Source organism: Eubalaena glacialis, chromosome 12, assembly GCF_028564815.1.
Source record: "Eubalaena glacialis isolate mEubGla1 chromosome 12, mEubGla1.1.hap2.+ XY, whole genome shotgun sequence".
In the NCBI taxonomy this organism is placed as follows: domain Eukaryota; kingdom Metazoa; phylum Chordata; class Mammalia; order Artiodactyla; family Balaenidae; genus Eubalaena; species Eubalaena glacialis.
This window is the reverse complement of record NC_083727.1, coordinates 3,334,172-3,346,860: the sequence shown is the minus strand read 5'-3', so window position 1 is coordinate 3,346,860 and position 12,689 is coordinate 3,334,172.

Here is a 12,689-nt window from a genome sequence, read left to right as displayed (position 1 = left end):
GAGCAGATGTCAGGTAGAACTCCAACCTCTGCAGAACAGCTGACGTTTTCCTAACATGTAGAGTGGCCATAACAACCACTTTGGCGGCACAATACCATCCATCGTAACACTTCCTTAGCAACCACTTAACACCCTGACTTTTAAATCATCCATTATTTTGGCAACAGGAAGAATATTTGCTGTTTAGGAACTTTTAAAAGATCATCAGCTGAAAACAAGCCTGCTTCCTGTGACTCACCACCTCCCCTATTCATGAAACGTACCCACTACTCTGAAGACATAAAACCTAATTCCTCGTGGAAAAAATAACATACTGTTTGCACCTTTAATGGGAAAATAAAATCTTACTTTGGGGATATTAGAAAAAAGTCCTAATGTTGACTGTCCATATTTTATTACTCTGCTACTGATTAATAGAAAGAATGAAACTGATTGAAAACAAATCATTTTGTTGAAGTGATTTTAAGCATTTTGGCTTATCTTTTAAGGTTAGTTATTCAAGTATGCCTGTAAAGCTCATGGTTAGCAAAAATACAAAATTAATTCATATTCAACTTTCAACTAGTATTAGATTTTAAGACGTATACTTAATTTTCAGGAAGAAAAAAATGGCCAATATTAGTATTACTTCCAGAAAGGGATGGTTTCATATTCTTATAAAATTCACTTGAATAATAAATTTAATCAGCTTTCACATTGCCAATGTCTTCAAATAATTTTACCACATTGGTATATTTGAGAAGAAATCAGAGAGATTTGCCAATAGTACTGAGGTGCTTTTATTTATTAACTATTTTCAAAACATTCTACTTGATGAGAAGAAAACACTCAAACTGTTTCTCATCAAAGTTTTGTAGCTGTGAAATCCACACTAATTAAAATAAACTAATTTTTAGAATGATTCCTGTTAATTTTATAAACCAAGTAGCTTTTTCTTACTAATTATGCATATGTATAACACATTTAAATTTTTCTAAAGTATAAAATGGCTAAAAAGTAAGAAAATTTGAGAACATCCATACGAAGTCTCTCTGCTTCCCTCTTCTCCTGGTGAATTATAGTGATGTCCAAATAGATCCAACAAGTTCAGAAGTTGGTACAGTCATTGGCCATTTTTGCTCATTTCTATGAATTCAAACTACTGCAGTAAAATATACAAGGCAAATGAATGTTTGTAAATATAAAAGAATTGCTTTCACTCTAACTCCTTACAAAACAGGGAATTTTTTATATACATATAATAATTATTAGCAGTAATTGACCTTAACAATGGCATTACTTACTTTAAATTAACTTTTGTGAACTCTCTCAAGTTCACAAAGCCTTTCCACACACTGTTCTTCACGGTCTGTGGTTGAACTGCCCTCCTCCCTCCTTCCCCTTCCCTCTCCTTCCCTCCCTCCTTCCTTTCCATCCCACGAGGGCCTTGTATTCAGCTCTGAAAACGTTTAGGAGGCCGTGTCCCTGATCCCTGAGAAACTCACAGGCAAGTCAGCAGAGTGGAGGGGGGTTAGCAAGGCAGGTATCATTCCATTTAGAGACAGGGAAACTGAGGTTCAGAGAGGGTGAACAACTACCTAAGGTTTGTTCAAATCAGCAGCAGGACTTAAGTCTCCTGGCTGTTTTTCCAGTAAGATTTTTCCCTCCACGTAAGGATGCATATAACAAAATTAATCATATGTATGTGTGGGTTTTTTCCCTCATTCTCTTCACTTTAAAAATAAGGAATGGGACTGAGTGAACTGATGAGGATGATTATAATTTTTGTGATTTTCTGTTTAAATTAAAAAAAAAAAAATCCCACAAGGACTCAGAGGCAAAAAACATACAAATCAATTTTCACTGCAAAGTAAAGGAGCTGTTACAGTGGAGGATTACTGGACTGAATGTCAATATTATGACATAGTATGAGTGTGTTTTGTGTTTGGTAATTGCAATCATTGTTGCTTTTGTTGTGGTCATCCATTTACAATGCTTGGTGTCAGTTGATTTATCTGTTGTAAAAATAAAATACAGTGTGTGTGTGCGAAAAAAAAAAAAGAGCTACTTCTTTTGCAAGCTCCTATATGCATACAAATAAATTTTTTCTCCTGTTAAAAATAAAAATAAAAATAAAAAATAAAAATAAGGAGCAGTGGGTATGAAGTAGGGAGGTAAGGGAAAGAATCTGGATCCTGCTCCCCTGTTATCTTCAAAACACATATCAATGTTAGTATCTGGTGTTCTCCAGTTTCCTGAAGAGCAGTGCTGGGTCCAGTGTTAGATGCAGCTAAACTTCGGCTTCCCTCCCTGGGACTGGCGTGTGCGAGTGGGATGGAGGTAGGCTGGCACTGTGGATGGGGCGGCCACCGGGTCGGAGAGTGGACTCAAGGCTGCGTTGGAGTAGCAGGAAAGCCGCTTTCCTAGAATGTAACTTATTTGAGGAGGCATAGAGGGAGAAGGGACAAACATCATGGGGCTTCAAGGGATGCAATGGACTGATTTTTCTCCGGAGGAATGAGTTTAGCGGTTTCTCTCTGCTATTATCATAGTTTTCACATATGACCCTTTTCTAAGGAATGGTTGTGACCAGGACACTGATCATTTAACCCAGTGGTCCCCAACCTTTTTTGGCACCAGGGACCCGCTTCGTGGAAAACAATTTTCCACGGATTGGGGGCGATGGTTCAGGCGGTGATGCGAGCCATGGGGGGCGGCAGATGAAGCTTCGCTCCCTCGCCCACCGCTCACCTCCTGCCGGGCGGCCCGGTCCCTAACAGGGGTTGGGAACCCCTGATTTAACCCATGACAATACAGCCAGAGCCTCATCTTTGCGATCGACGGCAGTGTACCTCTAGGAAGGATAAACTATGATTCTGAGTCATTCTAAGTAAGAAGGTAAATCTGGTGAACTTTCTGTTAAGTACGGGTAGGTGCTCTCCTGTTATCATCCCTAGTCTAGGGAAAGTGCCAGACGTGCAAAACCACTCAGAAGATGGATAAGATGGAAAGGGTCTCTTCCCCCGGGGCATTTGCATTTATTGTTATTTAATATTTAATGCACACAAAAGAATATCTGTATAAAGCACAGCGGTAAGTTATGAAGCATGAGAATAAACGGACCACTGTGAGTCAGTCATCAAACACAGAATGGGAACAAGGTTTCTCACTGCAGCGCTAGCCTGCTTCTCCCTGCTCCATCTCCAACTTCTCCCCAGAGGGCCTCATTTTCTGAAATTTGGGTTCATCATTACCTTCTTTTAAAGAAAGCATTTTGGGACTCCCCTGGTGGTCCAGTAGGTAAGACTCCACACTCCCAATGCAGGGGGCCTGGGTTCGATCCCTAGTCAGGGAACTAGATCCCACATGCCACAACTAAGACCTGGCACAGCCAAAATAAATAAATATTTTTTTTAAAAAAAAACATTTTTATCACATATGTATGTATTTCTTGAATGATCCATTGTTTAGCTTTGCTTGGTTTGGGGTTTCAACAAACAATGTCACCATATTCACAATATGCCAGTTTTCACTTAGCATTCTGTTTCTAAGATTCATCCACTTTATAGGGTGTAGATGACATAGCCATTTTCACTTCTAATGTCCTACTTTGCGAATAAAACAATTTTTATTCCTCCATCCTCCTGTTGATGGACTTTCAGGCTGCCTCTAAAGCCACTGGGCACATCCCTGGGCCCCCAGCAGATCTGAATTCACTTTCAACTGTCATGATGCAGTATGGGTTCCTGTCTTGCAGGCGTCTTTCACCTCCTACCTTCCCACGTGGCCACAGCAAGCTGCTTCTCCCACTTCCCCCTCCTTCTCCATTTGCCACCTTCCAATTCACTGCTGCCTATGCCCTGCACCAGTCCACACATAGTCACAGAGCATACATCATGCCCTGCTGGTCTCTTAAAGGATGAAAAGCTTATTAACAAGGCCGTTCCACACCACCCTCACTCCACATAACCTCTCGTATAGCATTCTGATCTTTCCTTCTCACCACACCTCTTCCATTCTCTTCATCATCTGTGACGCTCCCCACAATGTCCTGCCATGTTCCCACCGACCTCCAGGATGAGGTCAGGGCCCTCCTTGCACTTTTCCACTCCACCCTTTTTGCTGACATCTTTCTGGCCCTCAGCACCATTTCACTTACCCATTAATGAATCATCAAATGCTCTAACTCTGAATAAATTATTTTTAAGAACTCATGTGACCTTCATCTTGATCCTCCAATATACTGCCTTGGAAGACCTTATAAGCACTTGAGGAAACATCAACCCCAGCATTCAGAACTCACCACATTCTCAATTCACCACAACCATCTCACCTGCTACTTCATATAGTCTCACACCTACAAAATCTGCTCTTGTATTCAGTCAACAAACATATATATATGTGAACTTGAGAGAGTTCACAAAAGTTAATTTAAAGTGAGTAATGCCATTGTTAAGGTCAATTACTGCTAATAATTATTATATGTACATAAAAAAATTCCCTGTTTTGTAAGGAGTTAGAGTGAAAGCAATTCTACTATATTTATAAACGTTCATTTGCCTTGTATATTTTACTGCAGTAGCTTGACTTCACAGAAATGAGCAAAAATGGCCAATGACTGTACCAACTTCTGAACTTGTTGGATCTATTTGGACGTCACTGTAATTCACCAGGAGAAGACAGAAGCAGAGAGACTTCGTATGGATGTTCTCAAATTTTCCTAATTTTTAGCCTTTTTATACTTTGGAAAAATTTAAATGTGCGCTCTACATATGCATATATATATATATATATATATATATATGGAGAGAGAGAGAGTGATGTTTACATACAACTGAATAAGACATGATTCTTGCCCACAGGGGCTCACAGGTAAGTGGGGCATACAGGAACACAGACAGACAACTATAAACTTCTCTGGTGAGTTCAAAGACAGAGAAGCATTCTATTAAAGGGCACACCTGGGAAGGACACTTAACCTCTTCAGGGTTGGGGGGGGGAAGGTGTTCAGTGTCAACTTCCTGGAGGTGAGTGGGATCTGGCAGAGCAAAGAGGAAGAGTCTATTATATAGAGAAGGTAAAACACGAGTCAAGGAAATAAGGAAATAAGAGAAACATATCATGGTGAATGTGTGGAACTTCAAATTATTCCAGAACTTCTCTACCACCTCCTCTGAAACTGCTCCTTCCATAATCCTCTCCCTCTCATGTCAACATCTCTCTTCCTCTGGCTCATTCTTTTCAGTCTACAAGACTTCCTAGGTCTCCATTCTTCTAAATGATCCTCCCTCAACCCTGCCGTCAGCTCACGGGAAAGACCTCTACAGCTGCTCACCACCTCTACCCACCATGGAGCTGTGATCCGAGAGTGGGGCAGACTACCACTGCCCTTTTCTCTTTCTATCCTCCCATTGGCCCAAGACATGGGAAGCAATATGCAGGATACAATCCAAAATTACTCGGCACTCAAAAACCAGGAAAATCTCAGTTTTTGCATGGGAAAAGACAATCAACCAACGCCAAAGCAAAGATAACACAGATGTTGCTATTCAAATACATCAAAGCAGCTATTACACAGAAAGGATTTGGAATTTTAAATTTATCTTGTATAAGAGAGTCCATGCTACTTGGAATAAGTTCCCTTTCTCAGGACAGATGCCTGTCTTGCCTCAAGTCTGAATGTTTTATTGCCTTTTACGTCCTCTCCTTATATTCAATTTTTCCCTTCTCAGATTATTCACATTTGTATCTCCAAGTGGTCCAAGTTTGAATTCAGTTGCAAAGTGCCTTGAGTTTGTCTAAGGAAACTGAAATTTGACAAATAATAAAAATACAAAAACAAAAACAAAAAAACAATCTTATTCTGAGCATTCCAGTTTTAATGCTCTCAGATGACTAAACCAGCCTTCAGAGCGTTCTCTGTCCTACTTCTCACTTTACTTGTGGTGTGACCATGTTCATTATAATCTCAAAGGAGAAAAAAAAAGCCTTGTAAAAAAAGCAAAAACAACAACAAATAATAAAAATAATAATGTCTAGTAAATTTTTTTTGCCTCAGCATTCAGGGTGAAAATGCAATAAAATAGTCTTTAATATTCAGAAAGGCCAGTCATTTTCTTTCAAAACGTAATTGAAGTTTCATGCTTAATGAATCCCAATATGGAAAATAATAGAGATGCTGAATCTAGTAAAGTGACAAAAATGAGTTTGTAACAATTATCTTCATACCAAACCAAAAGGGGTATGTCATAAGAGAACAGTTAATAACCCCCTAATGTGATTAATTTGAAATGCTGCATTTTCCAAATAATACATTAGAGCCTGTGTTACAGAAAAAAAAAAAAAAAAAAAAAGAAAGCCTGTGAAAGTTATAAATGGAAAATGGTAAAGTAAAATAGCACAGTTCTGCAGATGCCCAACAAATGCCATCCGACACTGGGTTCTCAGGAGGATGGAGAGCAAATTGACAAGCCCAGGAAGGCAGATCCCTGGTGTTTAACAAAGTCCACGCCAGAGGAGAGCATCATCTATGAGAATTTATTCGGACCATCTCTGCGCTCTTCATAGCCACCAAATCCTCATAATAAATAACTACTGAGATTACGTGCACAAGGCACAGTACTGAGCTTCACCTTCCTGCATTGGTGTTGTCTGTTGGTCTGAATTTGCCGGAGGTCTCTGACTCTCAACTCTTCTGCTGTATTTAATATAATGTCTGACACTGACTGTGCTCTACTTAGCATTTGCTTGTTGTTTAACTTTCTGTATTTGTTTGCTGTCTGACCATGGGCAGGTTCAACTCTGGGTGATGCTTTGTTGTTCCTTATTTGGTGCATTCAGTCCCAAGACTGGGTATCAGTGCAGAAGGAACCAAAAAGAATTCAAAGAGATGCAAAGACAATAATATTATTATCCTTTCAGGGGTTTATGTAGTAGAGAAAATGAAGTACACACACACCAACCATCACATTAAGGTGAGAGCTTATGGTCAGCAGAATAAGGACCCCTCCCAAATGAAGTCCATGTCCTAATTTCTGGAAACTGTGAATGTTACCTTATGTTGCAAAAGGGCCTCTGAAGATGTAATTAAGTTACAGATCTTGAGATGGGGACATCATCCTGGATTTATCAGGTGGGCGCGACGTAATCACAGGGGACCTTAAAAGTGGAAGGCAAAGATAGAAGGAGAGACAGTGGGAGGCTTGACTATGGAAGAGGAGGTCAGGGTGATATTCCATGAGAAAAACTCGACCAGATGTTGCTGGCTTTGAAGATGGAGGAAGAGGCCTACTAACACCTTGATTTAGCCCAGTGGGACCTGCATTGAACTTGTTAATTCACAGAACTGTAAGATAATAAGTTCGCGTCGTCTTAGTCCACTACATTTTTGGTTATTTGTTACATCAGCCATAGAAAATAACACATTGTCCCAAATTAAGAGCAAAAAAGTCCACAGAAGGGAGAAATATGCAAGAATATGGGAATAAAGGTAGTTGATCTGCTGTCTAAACTAAGAGTAATCTGAAAGTTCTAATTAAAGTATGTTCACCTTGAAGTCCTTAAATCAAAAGTTTCTTAATAATTCAAAATTTAATCACGAAGTTAGCATATAGCTCAGTAAAAGGACTAAGTCATGTGAATCACTGACAAGTTAATTGTCCTCTGGGATTTTACTGTCATCCTCCCCATGAATTTGATTTATTGCTTCTGAGAAATCATATTACTAATTTAAGTCTGCCTCACAGGCATTGCCATAGACACACCATCTTATCTCAGGTCACAGAAATTTATTTGGTCCCCCTAACTGAAAATCACTCTATAACCTAGTCAGAGGGTCCAGAGTGGGGACAAGGTGTGGGAAATCTGATTAAGTGTATTACAAACTGCCCAAAAACTAGATTGAGCCCAGTGGCAGCTCTGATGTGTACAAGCGTTGCACTCAAAGTTAAAGATCAATATGGTTTCACTGTGTTTCATTTGACCTTTCAGAGATGAGCACTGGACTCAATTACCCAACCCTCCCCTGTCATTTCCTGTGGAACTTGGAACTCTGCTAACTCAATCCATCATATTTCCCCTGGGCCCACATATAACGTAGTATCCAGCATAACCTAATTCTGAAACTAAGACGCCTATGCAGAAGGACATCAAGAACCACATCTTGGGCTTCCCTGGTGGCACAGTGGTTAGGAATCCGCCTGCCAATGCAGGGGACACGGGTTTGTGCCCCGATCCGGGAAGATCCCACATGCCGCGGAGCGGCTAGGCCCGTGCGCCACAGCTACTGAGCTGTAGAACCTGCGAGCCACGACTACTGAGCCTGCGCATCTGGAGCCTGTGCTCCGCAACGAGAGGCCGCGATAGTGAGAGGCCCGCGCACCGCGATGAAGAGTGGCCCCCGCTTGCCGCAACTAGAGAAAGCCCTCGCACAGAAACGAAGACCCAACACGGCCATAAATAAATAAATAAATAAATAAATAAATAAAATTAAAAAAAAAAAAAGAACCACATCTTACTGTGTGCCCAATGACATACTTACTGCTTCTACAGATGCCTCATGACCTAATTGATACCCGTTGTGTGGAGCAGTAAATCATGTAGTCAAATTTCCAGAGTAAATTATGTGCAGTTTTAAAACGCTGCTGAATACAAAGAAAAGAACAAAATGATCTACATAAATATAGATTTTAGTATGTTATTTTCATATTACTGCAGGTTTTTAACACCTACTTTGTAATACTCTCTGATGTTTCACACACACTTTCTTGCCTTATAAATTGATGAGTAAATGACTTACATACTCTATAAAATTATGTAGTCCTTGAAGGCAGTAACCATTTTATGTCTACCTGGCAATCTGAAATAATGTATTCAGTTAGCAAGGGCTTGGTGAGTATCTGCTTAACTGGAGATAAGAAAACTCTACAGGAGAGCATCTTATCATAACCGTCCAGCTGCACAGACCCAGGGGGCTGTTATAGAATATAATGTAAGTTACTATCACAGTCATAACTTTACTATGATTTTTAATGTGTGTCCTATCAGTCCTACTAGGGTATATTCTTTTTAAAGGTCAGGAACAGATAGTTTAGATTTTTATCCTCTACCATAGCATGTAATGTGGCACAGTTTTACTCATTCATACCATTTCTACAGAATGAATGAATAATATTAAGAAACAGCTATGTGTACAATAAAAAAGAGGTCACCTCTTCAGACTGAGGCTTTTTAGTAGTTTGATAATTCTGTTTTAAGCCTGGTTTCTAGAGGAGTGATGGGCATTGATCATAGAAGAGAAGAAGATTCTTTTCAAGAAGGAAGATTTCTTTCCCAGAAGCACAGAAGGAAAGCATCAGGGCACGGCAAGACTATTGGTTTAGAGAAATCTCACGCTCAGTACTAAAGTATCATAGAATCAGTGCTCTACAAACCTTTAACTGGCTGTTGATAGGTCAGTTTAAAGAGTCTGAAAAAACACTGTTTGAGAACCAGGAGTGACGGAAGAGTCCATCTAATTACATTCCATTCATTTTAGAGAAGAGGGAATTAGAACAGAAGAGTTAAGTGACTTGTCAAGTTCCAACTGCTAGTTAACTTGAAAGCCAGGAGCAACCCAGGTTGATGATACGAAATGAATGAACTGGTGTCAGGAGAAAGTGAGAGAAGGCAATGCAAGTACGAAAGTGTGTCTTTGGTTCATCTGACTAGTAATGCTCCTACTTCAGTGTGGTGTAAAACTAACTTTATTGGCCCTCAGGACTGTTTATCAAACAACCCACTCTCATGTCCACCTTGTCAGTGTTTGCCCTCTCCTTTCTACTTTTCTACATTAACTTCCTGCTTGTGTGCTTACTCCACTGGTCTTTCTATTTGACAGTTAAATTCTTTCTTTTCTTTTCCATTTTTAGCCCTTTCTACAAAGGTAAGGAAATTAAGAATTGATATAAATTGAATAAAATTAAATAATTCAAACTTTCAGCTTCCAATATGGAATAATATAGAACAAAAGATGAAACGAAAGGTATTGTTTCTATTTTTAATAGGAGTTAAATGTAAAAAATAGCAAGTGATGCTAAATCTCTTATTTAAATGTGCACTTGAAAATCACCGTCCAAATAGCAACCTTCTAGTGAAGTTCCAATGTCCCCAGTAATTTTCTTTTTATTTTGTTTTTTTCTCACACAGACCAAGTTAGCTGGTCAGAGGGTGGGAAAATGATGGATATTGGGATAGACAAGGCAGATTGGGTTTGAGTGGCGATGGCTGTAAACAGGATTTAGGTGGAAACTGTACAGACAAGATGGGATGAAGACAAGTAAAGGTGACTATTGGGATATAATTGCTTTAGTCCCATTTGGACAAGTTCAAACAAGGTCAGGTAGAGTTGGGGCTGGGACTTTTCAGTACCAGGGAGAATTCCTGGTGGATTGGTACCTATGGGAAGACCTGAAGCAAATGTTGCCCTTTAACCTCCGAAAGTCTCACAGGTCTTCTATTATAATAAGCCTTAATGCCAAAAGAAGGAGGATGGATTACCATCCATTTAAAATCCAAGACTTAAAACTTAGTGGGAGAATTCAACCTCCTTGTAAACTTCAAAGAGACTCTGCTTTGCTTTTTACAAGTTATGTGGCGCTAAACACCTTGTGCAGTTGTCACAAGCCCAGTCTCCCCATCTGTTAAATGGTCATATGATACTTACCTTGTGAGAGCCGAGGGAGGCTGTTTACATTAAATGCACCCACTGGGGCTGTGATGTCACAAGTTCCCCACACCGCTAACTTCTAACTGAGGATGACCAGTTTTACAGCTCCGCAGGCCTGCATCCCTCCCAGCTTTGCTGCAGTTCACGCCGCCATCCTGAGGGTCTCTGACTGTGACGTGATAGTGCTTTCTTCCCAGTCCACACTCACAGTTTAGGAAAGGTATCCTTTCTTCTCTCCCTTGCAGGGACATGGTGAGCAAATCTCTTCAACCACACTCCAGTGAAATATGTGTTTTCAGAGACTTCGTACTTTGGAGCTCATCTAACTCTCACTCTCCCACCTGCGCTGGGGTCTGCAGCCAGCTCTGCGGGGCACAGGTCTAATGCTCCCATCATGGGGTACAAACCCTCAATGATTTCCCGCTGTTACAGGTGGACTATGAGCGCCCTGGCCTGACACCAGAGCCCTCACCATCTAGCCCTGCCTGTCTGCTGAAGGTGGGCTCCTCTCCTGCCCTCCAACACCTCCATCAGTGCCATAGAAGAGCCGCCTTCCTCCATGTGCCCAGACCCGGCATGCGGTGTTTCTCAGGCCTGGAACGCTGTCCCCTCCCCACTTGCCCTAATCCACTGAAGACAAATGTGACCACTTTTAGGAATCAGCGACCATTCAGAGCAGGGTTTCAACCTCTAATATGAATTCCTCAGTCAGACAGAAAGACGCCACTAAAGTTGCCCCTTGTGTTCTGCCTCTTGCTGGGATCAAGAGGAGAGAGGGCATCTCCTAAAAGGGTGCAGAGGAGCAAACGTGCATCGGCACTGCCCCCACCCAGTGAAACACCCATGTCCAGGTCACTCTTGTAGCCACTTCCAATAGCAAGTCATCAGCGCTCATCCTGCCCCACTCAGGAGCCCTTGGTAGCGGCATACTCTCTCCCTGAGATGTTTGTTTGCTTCCAGGATGCCACTCTCCCTGGCTCTTCTTAGAAACCGGCACCTTTCCCCCCAGTCTCCACTGCTGGATTCCTTTCATTGCCCCAAATTCCACAGGGTTCAGTCCTGGGGCCACTGCTCTTCTCTACTTGATTCTCCATCTCAGGGACTCCACTGGCATTCGGCCTTAAATGCTGCCTCCATGCTGACCACAGCCAAGTTTACATCTCCAGCCCAGACTTCTCCTTGAACTGCAGGCTCAAGTATCCAACCTCTCACACCTTTTCCACTTTGATGAAACATTCATATGAGATTAACACCATCCAAAATGACCTCTTGACGATCCCAGGCAAACCTCCTCCTCTGCTCCATTTCAGTAGATGGAAACTCCACCCTTCCAGGGGCTCAGGCCAGAACCTTCAAGTCAGCCTTGACTCTTCTCCCCTCATTCACCCTTCTGATCTAGCAACAGATCTGATTGGCTCTGCCTGCAGAATGGATTAAGAATGCATCCTCTCTCACCTGAATCTTTATAATAACCTCCTTAGAGGCCTCCCTGCTTTTTCCTTGCCTTCCTATGTTCTATTATCTAAACAATATCTTTAATAATATTTTAAAAATACAGGTTTTATCATGTCACCCCTCTGCGCTAACCCTGCAATGGCTTTTCTCCAACACCCAGAATACAGTCCGAGCCTTGGTTCTGGTCGACAGGGCCCTGCACCGTCTGGCTCCCTGGGCCCCCTCCACACTTCTCTTGCTCGCTCCACTCCAGCCACTGTGCCCTCCATGCTCACCTCTGGGTACACACAGGACGTTCCCATCCCTGAGCTCTTGTACTTGCTGCTCCTTCTGCCTGGAGCACTTGCCCCCAGATGTCCACTGGGCTTATTTCCTCGTTGACTTGAGTGTCTCTTCAAGTGGGGCTTTCCCTGACTACTCTCTGTACAGTAGCATAGCCCTTCCATGGTAATTTTGCTTCCTGAGACTTACTACCGCCAGATGCATGTTGTTAGTTCTTTGTTTACTGACTCCAATCCCTAACTAGAATGTTGGTTCCTTAAGCTCAGGG